Genomic DNA, 15752 nt, shown 5'->3' on the forward strand with positions numbered 1-15752 from the left:
CTTGTCTTCGGTCTTTATATAGCCACTTTTTGTTACCAATTTTTTTTATCTCTCCATAATTTTTGTTTGAATCCTTTTCACAAGCTTTCAATTTTACTTATAAAAATTTTACTTCTTTCAGTTAGATTCACTACAAGAAATAATATAATTATCGACACTAAAAATCGACGGCCAAAATTTTCATCGACATTTTTCGACGGCTTGTCGTCGATAAAATGAAAAAGAAATTATTAGAAATAAAATATTGAAATTGACGACCACGTCGTCTATTATTTTGATAACCTTCTAACGTCATTTTTTTTTATCGTCACATTATCGACGGAATAGTAGATTGAAATTTTTTGTTTTAAAATCGACACACAGGTAGTTTATTTAAATAATTACAATATCGACAATTTTTGTCGTCGATAATGTTAAACGATAGAGATCTCTTTTTGAAATTAAATGGATGGTATAGATTTATTATATAAAATAGACGACTAGAATGTTGATTTTTTTCGACTAAAATCGACAAAATTACTGTCGATTTTTATCAACAAAAAATCACCCCACTTTTACTTCCCGCGTCCCTCGTTTCACTCAATTCCCCACTTACATTTTACCTGAAAAAATAACTAACCCAAATTTGTGCCTTTTCCGTTTCACACCTACCATTTCACCAACCTTCCCTATCCGTTGTCGCCGCGCCATCTTTTCTCCGCTGTCACTGTGCCGTCGTTGCTCCACTACCCCGCGCCGTCGTCGCTCTGCTGCCGCAACGCCGGTCGTCGCTCTGCTGGCCCCGCGCCCGTCGTCGCTCTGCTGCTCCCGTGCCCATCGTCGCTCCGTTACACTCGCGCCACTATCGCTCCGTCATCGACGGCAAGGCAGTGGCGCAAACTATCAGATCTGAGATCGTGGAGGAAGCGCGCTCCCTCTCAAAAGTACAGCAAGGTACTCAATCTCATTCCCAATCCCAATCTAACCTAATCAAAATTGGAAATTAGAATAATGTAATGTGATGGTGTTGTTGCAAGTTCCGAGGCTAGCGATGGTGATAGTAGGGAACAAGAAGGACTCATAGAGTTATGTGGGAATGAAGAGAAAGGCATGTGCTGAATTAGGGATTAAGTCCTTCGACATTGACCTTCCCTAACAAGTTTTCGAATCCAATTTGATTAAGCAAGTTCACCAGCTCAATGTCAGGCCCTGATGTTCACAGTATTAGATTTATGTTACTTGTTACCATTCCAAGCTTTTATTTTTAGCCCATGTTTGAGGTAAAAAAATGACAAAATGTATGCAATCATGTATATTGGTTCAGCTTCCATTGGCAAAGCATATCAATAAAGAGAAAGTTCTCAGTGAAATCAGCCTTGATGAAGTTCGTGGACAACCTGCACTTTTCTATCTTGTGCATGTACCTAAGGTAACTTAGTAGTAGTAGGAGTAGTAGTGATTACTATTAAGATTAGATTAGATTAGATTGAGTGTATGGTTCTCTTCCTTAATCTTTTAGTTTAATTTAATTCCTGCCTTTTATCTGTTAAAGCTATTGTCAGATTCAATTTAATTTAACATATACTACTATCAGGTGCTTTAAGTCATGTTTAACATATACCATAGGAAGGTACTTCAAGTCATGTTTGAGTTTGTCTTAAAAATTAGACATTCTAATAATGCTATCAGATATTGGGATTTAGGAAGCTCGAAGTTGAAAACATCTTGTGGAGCATGCTTGTTACCAGTGGTTGGTAGAATGTGTGTATAGATAAGAATAAGTTTTTTATTTGTGGATTGATTTTATCATGTTTCATCTAATCTTGTCATTATTGCTAGATTGACATTTGGCATATATGTTTCTAATTTATGGTTTTCTTTTGTTATCTATTGAATGGGTAAAGGGAAAGCAGATGGAGGAAGTTTTGTCCATTAAGAACACGTATCTGCCCTGCAACTCTCTAATCCAAGAAATGTGTTTAATTGTATGGTATCTTTTTATCATATTAGAATTTTTGTACTTCTTTTTATTAATAATATGAAACTTAATGAGTTAGGGTTCACATAAGTTGAAATAATATGACTTGTAATATATGATTGCTTTGCTGGTAGGGTACACCATGCACGTATAGTATATGCTCTATTCACAGAATTAACAAGAATAATCTGTTGGGTGAAATTTCAACCATGGAGAATGTTCTGAGTATAGCATTCTTTTCAATGATGGTTCTATAGGAAGGTACTTTGCAACTTTTCATTTATGGAATACTTCTTTGCCTTTTGATCCCTATATTGATTTTCACAATCTTCAATTATAATGATTTGTGTAACTGCTCTTTGAGATGTGTTTGTGCATATGTTATTGTAACAGTTGTTCAGAATAACTGATATTCTATTGTTTCATGGCAGGGATATGAGCATACTATTCTTGTGCATTATAGAAAAACAAGTGAGGTGACTCTTCATAACTTGATTCTCGATAAACATGATAATAGTATTTTATCCTATTGATATTTACCTTTATTTAAATGGCTCATGCTAGATCCTGAGTAGTTTATATTTCTTCTATAAGTTTGGTATGGTGGTTTTTCTTTTCTTTGCTATTGGTATTAACATGACATTTACTATTTCTATTAATCCATCTCTCTCTTCTTTCTTATTTTTTGGTTCTGAAGTGAAATACAGTTCAATGATAAGGACACTGATATAAGAGAAAATGGCTATTGTTACTAAGATTTCTCATGTCATGTGACTTTTTTGTAAGAATAGTATTTTGTAAGGGGTTTGTTCAAATTTTCTAGATCAAACATTGAGAAGCTCAAGAACTTTGTAGGTTCAAGACAGAAAGGGAGTCATAATTTTCACTTGTCAAGTTTAGTGGATTGAAAAGCGTTGAATATTTTGTATTATTAGTGGATTGCAATTTAAATGAATATAAGTCTAAGTTTAGTTATTTATCTTGTCTTGAGTCTTTATGTTAGAGGATTATTTATTATTTTGGTAAGTTTGTAAACTCATTATCTAATATTTAGTATAAATTTTATTTTTATATTTAAAAGTTTATTTGTCTTGTTATCTAATATTCTGTATAAATTTTATTTTTATATTTAAAGGTTTATTTGCATTAATTGTTTACTATTTTTCAAATAGAAAAAATAATTAAAAATACAGCTATTAAAATCGACAGCAGCGTTATCGCTTTTTAAATTTAAAATAGACAAATAAAACAAAATATAGACAAAGAATTTGTCGGTATCTAAACAATTAAATCGACGGCAACGTTGTTGATTTTAGTAAGAAGGAAAAATTCTTAAACTCATATTATAGACGAAAATATTGTCAATTTTATTAAATTATTATCGACGGCTTGCCTAGCCGTCGATTTAATTAGAATTTTGAAAAATCGATAAGTTTAATAGCAACCACCTCCGCCATCCATTTTGCCGTTGATTTTTAATATTATCGACGGCCTAGCTATAATGATCCAATTTCTGGTACGTCATGATCATACTAGAAACTGAGCGTTACCAACTTGTCTTCCTAATTATTATCTATTATTCATTATATGAGCCTGTTTCGTTGTTAAAAGCGTAGTTATCTTGCGAGTTATCTTGCGAGGTACTTTTGAAAATGTTTGGATTAATAAACAGAATCATTCATAAACAATTCACAAATAATAACTGATAAAACAGTTATAAACAACCATACATAAATACATCTCAAGCAGTTGACAACATTCAGTGATCTAGCCTTTATTAGAGTATAGACTTTTAGTTAGAACACCCCTAGATATAGCTAATAATATCTATATACATATATATACATACAACATCTCAGGCCCTGACCTGTTCAATAAGTCCCTAAACTGGCACCCAGGCTAGCCTAGACTCTATACTCACCTAGTCCCTCTAAACTACTAATGCAAAGGAAAGTACGCTCTAAGTCTTCAAAACTCAAGTTAGGTGGAACGTCATCAAAAGGTGGAACATAATCTACTACTCCTCTGCACGATCATACATTGCCATATGACGTCTCTCTGGTACCTCATCAAGTAGCCACATAACAGGAGTCTCGTACACCGGATTTAGATTAAAGTTCGCATACAAATGGGGTGCAGAGGTTGGCTGGTCTCACAGTATATTCATATAAACAGAGAACGAGATTCACCCTAGACTCAGAAGAATACCTAGAGCGGAATCCTTTTCGCAAACAGTCGTCAGCGAACTACGGAAGCATACTCATGCTTCCATCTGAAGGGGGAAGGGGGAGAGAAGGGGTAAGAACTGGGGAGTTCTTAGTAGGACCGGGGTTATTAGTTACGTTCATTAATTCGGTGTTGTTTAGCAGACAAATAGTAGAATACAGAGAAGCAGTAAATAGAAGAAACAGATAAATAGAGAAAATAGAGAAAATAGAAAGCAAAACACAACAAAAGAATACAAGAAAATAAAACACAGACACAGAGAATAGAAAATAAACAAAGGATACATTCATTCAACAATCATAACAGAGGAAATGCACAACCAAGTATGATGCATGTCTGTCCTATGCAGGCCATGAGCTCACGTGTCGGTTTATACCCTGCAGCCCGACATTACCTAAGAACCAGTCTTAGATATGGTTTCCTATTGCATCCTTCGTGCATACGTGTCGATGGTTAAGAATACCACTCCTTCGTGACTATCGGTAGTCAGCGCAAAGCTCGACCCCATAATATATGCACAAGGGGAAACAGTGATCCTCAGTTCGTGGGCGTCCCCGAAATCAACACACAAACAAAACAGAGATCCTCAGTTCATGGGTTTCCCCGAGATCAACATACAACAAAACAGAGATCCTCAGTTCGTGGGTTATTCCTGTAATCAACGATTATCAATTCGTGGGTTTTTCCCGCATATAAAATAGTTAACAGTTTGTAGGTTTTCCCGAGACCAATGATCATTCAGTTCGTGGGTGCTTCCCGTATTTAACATTATCAGTTTGTGGCTTTTACTGCTCGTCTCTCTTTGTCTCTTTACTCTGCTCTCGTTTCTCGGTTTGACGTATGTATTTATAACTTATGTAAATTTCGGTATGAATAGTTAGCCTGTCCCAAATATAGGTTCATTAAGTCTATATTGAAACAATTTAACTTTTCATATTATACTTAGCCCTAGACGCAACTCAAATACTAACTATGTTGCTCCTAGTTCGTTCACTAATCTCTGTTTGTTTCTGCCATTAAAACTTCACAGATTTTCCTTCGATTTTCATCTCTTCTTTAACTTTTTATCTTTCCTTTATCTTTGCCTCACTAATATGTTATTACCACTCCCTAAGTGTTTTATGAAGGTAATTATGAGATTCTACGCTTAAAGTTGTCTTTCTAAAACTTTTACGAAAAGCTGTCTTTTCCACATTATTTTATTATTTTTATTAAAATATTATTTTTAATTAAATATTATTATTTATTATTTTATTAATATATTTTCGAAAATTACCCCTTTTTACCTTTTAACCTTTAAAATTCACTTTTTACCACCCGTAACTTTTAATATTTCTACTTTAACCACCCTAACTTTTGGAAATTACAAAATAACCCCCCAAACACCAAAAAATTTACTTCCTTGCCCTTTTATGAATCAAAACCCTGTTCTTCACCACACTCAAAGTATTCTTCGTGTTCTTCGTAAATTTTTCAGATTCTTTCTTTATTTTCACTCGTTTTTCAATCTTTCTAGTAACTGATTTTTACTATAATTCATAATAAATTAGCAGCCACTAAAACCCCATATTTCCCACTTGATTTCAACTCAATTTCAACCCCAATTTGAGGGTTAGGGTTCGAAATTCCAGCAGCCCTCAAGAACAAAATTCATAGCTTGAATATCATTAAATTTCATGAAATTTTTACCAAAATTTTAATAAGAACCACTCTTATAAGCAATCAATTTCAAGCATAACCAAACCATATCATAATCAAACATCTTAAACACAATTAATCAAGATTAATTTTACCAAACCCTACCTTGATTTGATGCCTCAAATTCAATTATGTGTCTAGGTGGTCTTTAAGCTATTTTTCTCCTAAATCACATCAAGAATAACTTTAAATCCACAAACCCTCAACTGACCGAATCTCATTCAGCATGTTAGGAAGAGATTTCTCACCTTAAAATTGCTGGAAATTAACATTTCTTGGCCCAAAAGTCAAGCTAAGCATGATTCCTAAGGAAGAACTTCAAGAAAACACATGTTTAAGCAGGTTTCCTTGAAATCAAAGCAAAAGGGAGATGGTGCAGCCAACTCACCTTGATTTCAGCCTTGATAAGTCATATGGTTATGTAGAGAAAGAAGAGAGGATCATTTTGGTCGGATTGGAATTTTGATTTGAGTTTTAGTTCAGAAGAAATCAAGCTTTAAAGATCAAGTGTTAATGAAGTTTTCTCTCTTTTCTCTCTTTTCAATTTCGGCCAAAGGGAGCAAATGACCAGACTTGGAGTGTCTTGGGGGGTGTAAGGTGAGTTGTGATTGGTTGGCTTGGAGGTGGATTAAAATAATATTAAAATATCTCAGGTGTATAATTACTAAAACTAGATGTATTAGAACATATACTTAACAACACTTCTAGAGATTAATATCTAAGCTACTAGTATAAATGACATTAGTAACATGATTAACATGAGAATAGAAGGTATATGATGAGGCATTAGTGTTGCTAAAGTCATCAAAGAGTGCTGGTGCTAAGCTGCACCAGTAAATTATGAACCCGGTTAAACCGATTTCCTGTTTTTAACTAAAATAGACCAGGTAACCTTATAATATCATTCAAGCATCTTCTAATACTAATATAATGATAATATTATACTATTATCTTCCTTATCTCATGAATCGAGTCCGGTTCATCAAATTGAGACTATTTACGGAAACCGGAATCAAAAGTTCCTAACCGATACGGTTCAAAACCTAGGTTCTCCGCGACTGTGTTGTCAAACTTATCTCAAAAGAGGTTCTTACTTATTGATGACATAACGATGATATAGATTGAGGTGCTTGATGATATTTCAAAGATTTTCCCTTCACCGATCTTCCGGAAAACTCTGTATCTTCAGAAAAATCTTGTGTACCCGAAAACTAGGTTGTTACAGTAGCTGTCGATTTGGCCATTGATTTTAACGATGTTTCTTATAGTGATTCTTGCTGGTTGCATGTGGGAGTAAAAGTGTTCACATAGCAGAAGCGTTCAATGAACTCGTGGACAATGAGGAAGAAGACAACACATGTGGCACTGAGCTGCTTGCCCTCTTCTCTAAAAAATGTGACAGGGTGCTTGGCGTGTTCTTTGCGTGCCTAGTATAGAGAACACAATTTAAATAATTTACTATAATCAAGATTAGTGGGTTACCAAAATTTTGACAAATTCAAAGTAGTTGCTAACAGAATCAACTATCTTTGTATGTGAACTTAGTTGAAAGAGTAGAATAAGATCTGAGGTTTGAGAATGGAGAGAAACTCAAAACCTTGCATTCCAAGAAAGGTACAGAATAGAGGATGAATATGTGCGAAATATATATAACTAACTTGTAACTAACTATTTTCCATTTTCATTCTTGTTGTATTGTCAACACCCCCTCCCTACGCAAATTGAAGGTACTGCGAGGAAGGACCCAAAGTTTGTCTCCAGATTTCTTAAATTCAGGGGTCCTTAGAGGTTTTGTAAGAATGTCAGCTACATGGGACTGAGTTAGGATGTGCACAACATGAAGTTCCTTCTTGGTCATTTTTTCTTGGAAGAAATGCAAGTCTACCTCAAAATGTTTCGAGCGACTATGCATAATTGGATTTTCTGACAAGAGAATAGTGTCCAAATTGTCATAAAACATTGTAGAACCAATTGAGGAAAAGACATGAAATTCCTTGAGAATTTTTTGAATTCATAGGATATCAGCAACTATTTTAGCAAGACATCTATACTCTGCTTCTGTAGAAGATTGACTCAGTGTGTTTTGTTTGTGGCTGCTCCAGAAGATAAGTATTACTTCCCAATATGATATCCACTTGTAGACCTTCTATCATGAGTGTCATTGGCCTAGTATGTTTTTGGAAAAGCTAACAATATAAAACGGTAACTCTTTGAAAATTGAATGCTAAGGGGTGTTATACCTGAAAGATAGCAAAGTATTCTCTTCACTACTATCCAGCATTGAAGCTGAGGTTGATCCATGAATTAGCTTACTCTATTGACAGAAAAGGCTATCTCTGGGTGAGTGAGAGTGGCGTATTGTAAGACTCCAACAATAGAGCGATATAGGGTTGGATCATCAAAGTAATCTAAGCCTTGGAGAGTAAGTTTGATAGAATGCAACATTGGTGTAGACACAAATTTAGAATTATGTATAGCATCACGATTTAGTAGATCATTTATATACTTAGTCTGTGAGTTGTGCAAATCACCAGAAGAAAGAAAATTAAATTCAAGGCCTAAAAAATAATGAAATATGCCAAGATATTTAAGAGAGAAAAGAGAATTTAGTTGAGTAATAAGAGCTTCAACCTGTGCAGTGTTGTTACCTGTGATGACTATGCCATCAATATATGCTAAAATATAAATTGTAGAATAAGAATTTCTTTTTACAAATAATGAGGGATCAACTTTTGTAGATGAAAAACCAAATTGTTATAAGGTAGAGATCAACTTATTGAACTAAGCACGTGGTGCTTGTTTAAGGCCACAGATGGCTTTGTCTCATTTGAAAACTAAAGTAGAGTTAGAAGAAATGAAACTTGGTGGTTGTTGCATATAGACATCTTCAATGAGTTCACCATTCAAGAAGGCGTTATCAAAGTCAAATTGTCTTAATAACCAACCTTGAGATAAAACAAGAGATAGGACAATTGGAATGGTTGTAGGGCATATAACTAGATAGTAAATTTATGAATAATCTACTCCTTCAATCTGATGACAATCCTTGGCCACTATTCTAGCTTTATATTTCTTGATTGGATTGTCAAACTCTCTTTTAGTAGCATAAATCTATTTGCATCCTATCATAGTGGAATTAGGGGGTGGAGATATTAAATGCCAAGTTTTGTTTATTGCATCGTGAGAGCATTAAATTTTTCATACATAGCTTGTGACCAATGCTAAGAATTGAGAGTTTGATTAAGACTTTTAGGTGTATTGTGAATGAGTTCTAGAGGTTTAACAATAATGATAAGAATTCTTGGTGTTGTGATTCCAGATTTGGATCTAGTAATCATAGGATGTTGATTTTTTAGTAAGGAGTGTGAAAAATCAAAAGGGGAAATTCTGGGTAGATGCATCTCAATACCTGAGATAAGAATAGATGAAATTTTTGTAATACGTGAGGTTTGAATAGATTTAGTGTTATTAGTAGAGTATGAATCAGAATTGGATGAAGAAGGAGAGGACAGGGGTAAAAGAGGTTGAATAGCAGTAGTTGGATCTTGAGTAAGTGAGGGTGAAACATAGTCGTTAGTAGAAGTAGAAGAGGAAGACAGATTGGAAGGAATAAATAAGGAAATTTGTTGTAAATTTTGTAAATTGGACTTAAATGCAGAAGAGTCAAAATCAGTACTACTAGCAGAATTATAGAAAACATAGAATGGTATGGAAAAATCTTTTCATCAAAAATAATATTTCTAGCTTTAAAAACCTTATCAGCAGCATTCAAGCTTTTGAAACCTTTTGAATGAGGTGCATAACCCAGAAATAAACACCTTTCAAATTTAAAATTTAACTTTGATTTGTTTAAATGTCTCAAATGAGTGAAGCAAGAGCAACCAAAAACCTCAAGTAAAGAGTAATCTGGAGGAGAATTATATAACAATTCATAAGAAAATTTTATATTCAATATTTTGGATGATAGTCAATTTATTAAAAAGATTGAAGTTAAAAAATCATCATCCTAGAAAAACATGGAAAGTTTGGTAATAGCTAAGAGATAGACCCATCTCAATGATGTGCTTGTATTTTTTCTCTACGAGACTTTGTTGTTGGTGTGTATGTGGACAAGAGAATCTATGTTCAATTTCATGAGAAATGAAAAAATCTTGAAATGTATATGATAAGAATTCTTTGGCATTGTCAATTTGTATTACTTTAAGTTGACAACCAGTTTTCTTTTCTATTAGAGACTTATATTGGCCAAAAATGCCAAAGACTTGAGATTTAAATGTTAGTAAATATAAGCATGTGTATCGGATAAAGGCATCTACAAAACTTACATGCCATTTCTAGAGCAAACAGAAGCAGGTCCCCAAAGATCAATGTATACCAATTTTATAAAGGTGTATGATAGATGATTTTAGAATAAAAAAATGGAAGAGTATACATTTTTTCTAAAAAGCAAGGTTCACAAGTAAAACAATCGGATTCGATATTATTGGAACAAGGAATATTATATTATTTTTTTACGTTTTGAACAATGATAGGAGAAAAATGGCCTAAATGCCTATGCCAGAATTTAAGACTAGTAGTATAAGTAGCAAGAAAAGCATTGAATTATGTTGAATTACAAGGTTCTTTACTGATAGAAATATCATCAAATGAGTAAATACCATGTTTTAGGGATCCTTTAAGTAGTACTTCTTCTATCAACTAAGATTTTACAAGACAATAAAATATATGAAATTCAGAAAACACATTATTTTCAAGGTAAAATTTTGAAAGACTTAGTAAATTATTTGCAATAGCAGGCACATGTAAGAGATTTTTTAGAATAAAACTATTGTTAGTGGAAAAATTATGTAAGAATGAATGACCATGTTTAAAATAGGGATCTCTGAACCATTAGCAACATACAATTAATCAGGGCCAGTGTAATTAGATGGAGCAATAATGCTTGAAGAATCATGAGTTAAGTGATGTATGACTCCTAAGTTTGGATACCAAGATTAATCTGAGGAACTAGAAGGTGCATCCATGAATGATTAAGGTTGGTGGAAACATGATGAGGGTGGATGTGGTTGTCCATTTATAAAGATGAGGAAGAAATAGATTGATTTGAAGAATTATTACCTTGATAGGAATGATAAAAACAATAGAAGCATTGGAGGGCAGAATGACCAAGCCTTCCACAAACTTGGCAACTTTGTCTATTACTTATTTGCCAAGAATTTCTACCATCACGGGTCCTCTTCTTCCAGCAAATCTTGAATTAGAATTCTGAGCAAGATTAATACTACAAAGGGAACGGATACTAGCGGCAGTTTTTTTAAGATTTGCGACGGTTTGAAACTGCCGCTAAATAGACTGCCAACGGTTGAAGAATGCCTTCCTTAAGGGTGCTGGGATTGAATGTTGCGGTGGTTCCCAAGCTGGTATAACCACTGCAATTCACATATTTTGCATCGATAGAATTTGCGGCAGTTCCGAACTACCGCATTATGGCAAAAGGTGATTTCTTCCTGCTTCTGCGACGGTCATGAACTGCCACTATTTGGTGCTGCAGATTTTTTCTGAAATTTTATTAGCGGGGTGGTTTCGAACCGCCACCATGTTAAACTCGCCAATTTTTCAAAATTATTTGCAACGGTTACGAACCGCCACTATTTATTACTACTATTTTTTAATATAAAATATTTTAATATGTTTCTCTTTAAATATTTTGTAAATTTTTTTGTGATTATTTTTTAATTTAAAAATCTTATCAATTTATTTAAAAATCTAAATTGAGGACAAGAACTCATGAAAATTTAACTGCGAAATAAACTAATATATTTATATTAATATCGATAAAGTATTTCACTAATTAAGTGTGCTGCATAGTCAACTTAAACAAAATATATATTTCAAATAAAATAACATATATTCTTAATTTATATTTTTTGCTATGTCCATCCAAAGAATTCGGGCGTGCAGCGATGTCTGGTGGCAGCTCTCCACATTGCCGTTGAATCAAATAACTTAGAACACTCTCTATTGCCTACCTCTTGATCTTCTTTGCTGCTACATCATCCTCCACTACCTTCCTTTTCAATTTCTCTACTACTACTTTATCCTCCACTGTCTTCCTTCTTAATTTCTCGGCCATCACCTCTGCTTGTAGTTCAAACAACATCCTTTGGGCCTCCTCTGTTTGAGCTCCATTCACCGGTGGCTGAGAACTCGGACGAAAGAGTTGACTTGGAGTCGGTCTGAAACCTATGCCACACACTCTACTCGAGTGCTCTTCTCTGAGAGCTTAGGCAAGAGAATCATTTACAAACAATATTCTAGTGGATTTATCACGCTGCTTAATCTCTCTAATTTTTTTCTATAGATGTAAATAAGTATACATAATCAATTATAGGCTAAAGCATGCTCAACACAATTTACTAATTAAATCCAACGAGAAAGAACATAAAAGGATTAAAACGTAGTACTTACACCAATCCTCTGAGCTTTGAGATGTATATAGGAGCCATTACATCACTTTGGTCCATAATTCTCCTCTACCAACTCTCCTCCCATGTAGTTCTTACTGTAACAATACATTTTATACCATAACTGTATTAAAGTATTCTACAGAAGAAGATGCAGTCCAAAATACATTCAAAAATGAATTCAAAGCTAAATTACCTCTTTTTTCCTTCGCCTCACCAAATTTTTAGAACCGCTAGTGTGAATGTAAAGTTGCTTCGATCGATTCAAAGTATTTTTCCTGCACTTCTCCTATTATGCCATCAAAAGCAAGATTGATTAGTGAGGAAACTTGTCCATACCAGTATACCATAAATAGTAATATTTCTTAACGAATTCAAAATAGGTTACCTTTGTGTTAGGGTCATTGCAATAAATAAGGAACCATTACCAATACTCTTTATCAATTCCCACTAGGCGTTCCTCAAGATTTTTCTCAAGTGTCCTTGTTGGTTTGTAATAATTATTATACAACCTACCCCTTGTATCATTCCAAGACTTCTCCATACTTTGCAAAATTATTTTCTTAATTCTTCCACTTCTATCTTCATCAAAGTAAAAGAATTGATTTAATTCAACAATGCTGAAATTTATTACCTTTATGCAATCATTATATACGATGTCTTTGCCAGTCACTTTTTTCTAATTTTTTCTTACAGATAGGAAAATTTGTTGTAATCAACACCTAACATTCTAAGAAGGCCACTCGATAGACCAGCTCCATCTCCAATTGATTGTAGTTTCACGTTGAACTTCAGTATGATATTCTTACCATTAAGAGGCCGCTCCATAGCTTTCCTCACACTTAATTTTGCTTGTTTGATTATGCCATCAGAATCTATAAAAAATAGAACCTTATTCAAATGTGTTTAATATCTTAAAAAGGTTAAAAATAAAGTAATTGTTTGTTCTCTTCATTCAAATTATGACCATGATTTAGTTGGTATTCAAGAAACAAAAGGCTGAACTAAGAATTTGTACTCAATAAAAATTAAGAAGATAATTAGAAAGATAATTTAGGATAATGAATCATTTCTCTAAAGATATTTATATAAGAAATTAAATTACACGAGAAACAATCATATCGTTAACATCTCCATTATTAATAGATAAAAAAAATTAATATAAATATAACCATTTAGGTATTTGAAAATTGAAATAGTGGTTGTAACTAAGAACTTGGCACAGGAAGGAAGACTCGCTGACATTTAAGAAGGAGTTTATCTAACATGCTGATTTATTAATATGTTTCTCTTTGTTTAGCCTCATCATAAATCACTTAATTTGATAAGTATAGGTCTGAACTTAAGTTAGTGTTATGTCATTTATACTTATGTTTGATTAAGATTTTAGTTGATATAGTCTTACCATGAAGTACATAGTTTTATAAACATAAACTTTCTTTGTTTTGGTTAAGAAATTTTAATTTAATAACTACATCCAACCACATCATATAGAAAGAGACTACATGATAACGTAAAATGGAGTCTAATCATTTATTATATACTAAGGTTCAAGATTTGTTACCGACAACATCAACATTTCAGAACTCGGTAGTCTTGCGTCCTTTGCACCTTTCAGCATAGAAGCAGCAAACATGTTATCAATGTGTTGTTCAAATGAATCTACTTTGTTTGCCTCTAGGTTCAAGTCTTCATCTCATGGCTCGACACATGTACACCATTGGCACAGGTCTGTGTATTAGGTCTTGGTTCGGTCTGGAGTAGACGGAATGGGCGGAAAGATGCCGCTGCGGGGACACCAATGGAAAAGATATGCAAGGGATTCTACAAGATTCTTGATCTATGGAAACTCTTTAGGTAATCCATCACATATAGTTTCAATGTGATCTTCAATGAAAAAGTAGCAAGGGATTCTACAAGATTCTTAATCTATGCCAGGTAATCTTTGGTAGAAAGATTCTTCTTTTTTATGTTTTTGAGTACAGTTGATTTTGAAGTTGCTTGATTTTAGTCTTGATTGATTCAACAAAATAAGTTTGTAATATTTTTCAAATTTAAAGTGCAGATGAACAATGCACAATACAATTCTTTAAGCAAGAATCAATGGAGGCCATGATCCAAGAACTCAAATTGTTATCATGTTGTCGTTGTAACTATTCTGTATATTTTAAAAAAAACTATAGCTATTGTTTGTGCAGCATTTGAATTAAATTTTGGTGGTGGTTTATCTTCAAAAATATGGTCTTCCAGATTCTAGCCTCTAATTACAAAAAGGCATGTTGACATGTAATAGAATTTGGATCATTGAGAGTTCGTTCACAATTAGAGCAAAAGAATTTTTATTATTTTCAGAAGAAAGTGCTAATAAAGCTATTGATCCAAGGCTCTTGATACTATATAAACTCAGTTGAAAGAGTAAAATATGGTATGAGGTCTGAAAATGGAGAGAAACTCAGAACTTTGCATTCCAAGAAAGGTAGAAAATAGAGAATAAAATATGTGCTGAGAGTGAAATGAGAGTTATGATTGTATTACTCATTTATTGTATTGTATTACAAAATAAATGTATTATTCATTTTTGTTGTATTGTCAACAAGCTCCGTGTATTAATAAATTCTAATAATGAATTAGAAGACATAACCACCATAGTCATTATAGTTCCGTAATCACTTTAAACACTACCTATATATAAAAGGGAAAAGAATACATATTTATTTATTTTTCAGCCATAATTAGTCAAAACTTTCCATAATATACTTCATTTACATCATTTAATAACAGTTTTATTTTTTAGTCCACTCTCTTATCATTCCACTTATCATATTCTTATCAACTCTACTTATTAATTATATTAATTATAATATCATATTCCTTACTATTAGACATTCTTGTAATCAATACTTAATATTCTCTTTTATAATTTAATTTTTATATTAAGAATATAATAAAGATTAATAATAATAATAATAATAATTAATAACGGTTATGATTTATCATTGTAATTGATTCTTGCTCTGCTCCTTCGCCTAATGGAGATACGATAATATCACATAAATTCAATAATTGTAATTGATTATTATCATAAACGCTCTTTTGGTTTTTCATTATTATTATCATTACCGTTCTTTATTGTAATTAATTTTTTATTTTTGTTGAGTCATTTATCATCATTCAATGGAGAGATATAAAACCTAAAAGCTACCTTAATATAATTTTCTTTCCGTTAATTCAATTATTTTCATTCAAAATTCACAACTCTAATACCATTGCAAGCACAATTAGAATAGGTCAAGAAATTTTACAATAAATCATCTTTATCATTATAAATAGTATGGCATTTGAATTCAACCTTAATATGGTACCTATGGTAGAAAGTGCTGAAGAATTTGAATAGATGGACTCACCCG

Source organism: Arachis ipaensis, chromosome B8 (genome assembly GCF_059453495.1).
Source record: "Arachis ipaensis isolate K30076 ecotype BB chromosome B8, ASM5945349v1, whole genome shotgun sequence".
NCBI lineage: Eukaryota > Viridiplantae > Streptophyta > Magnoliopsida > Fabales > Fabaceae > Arachis > Arachis ipaensis.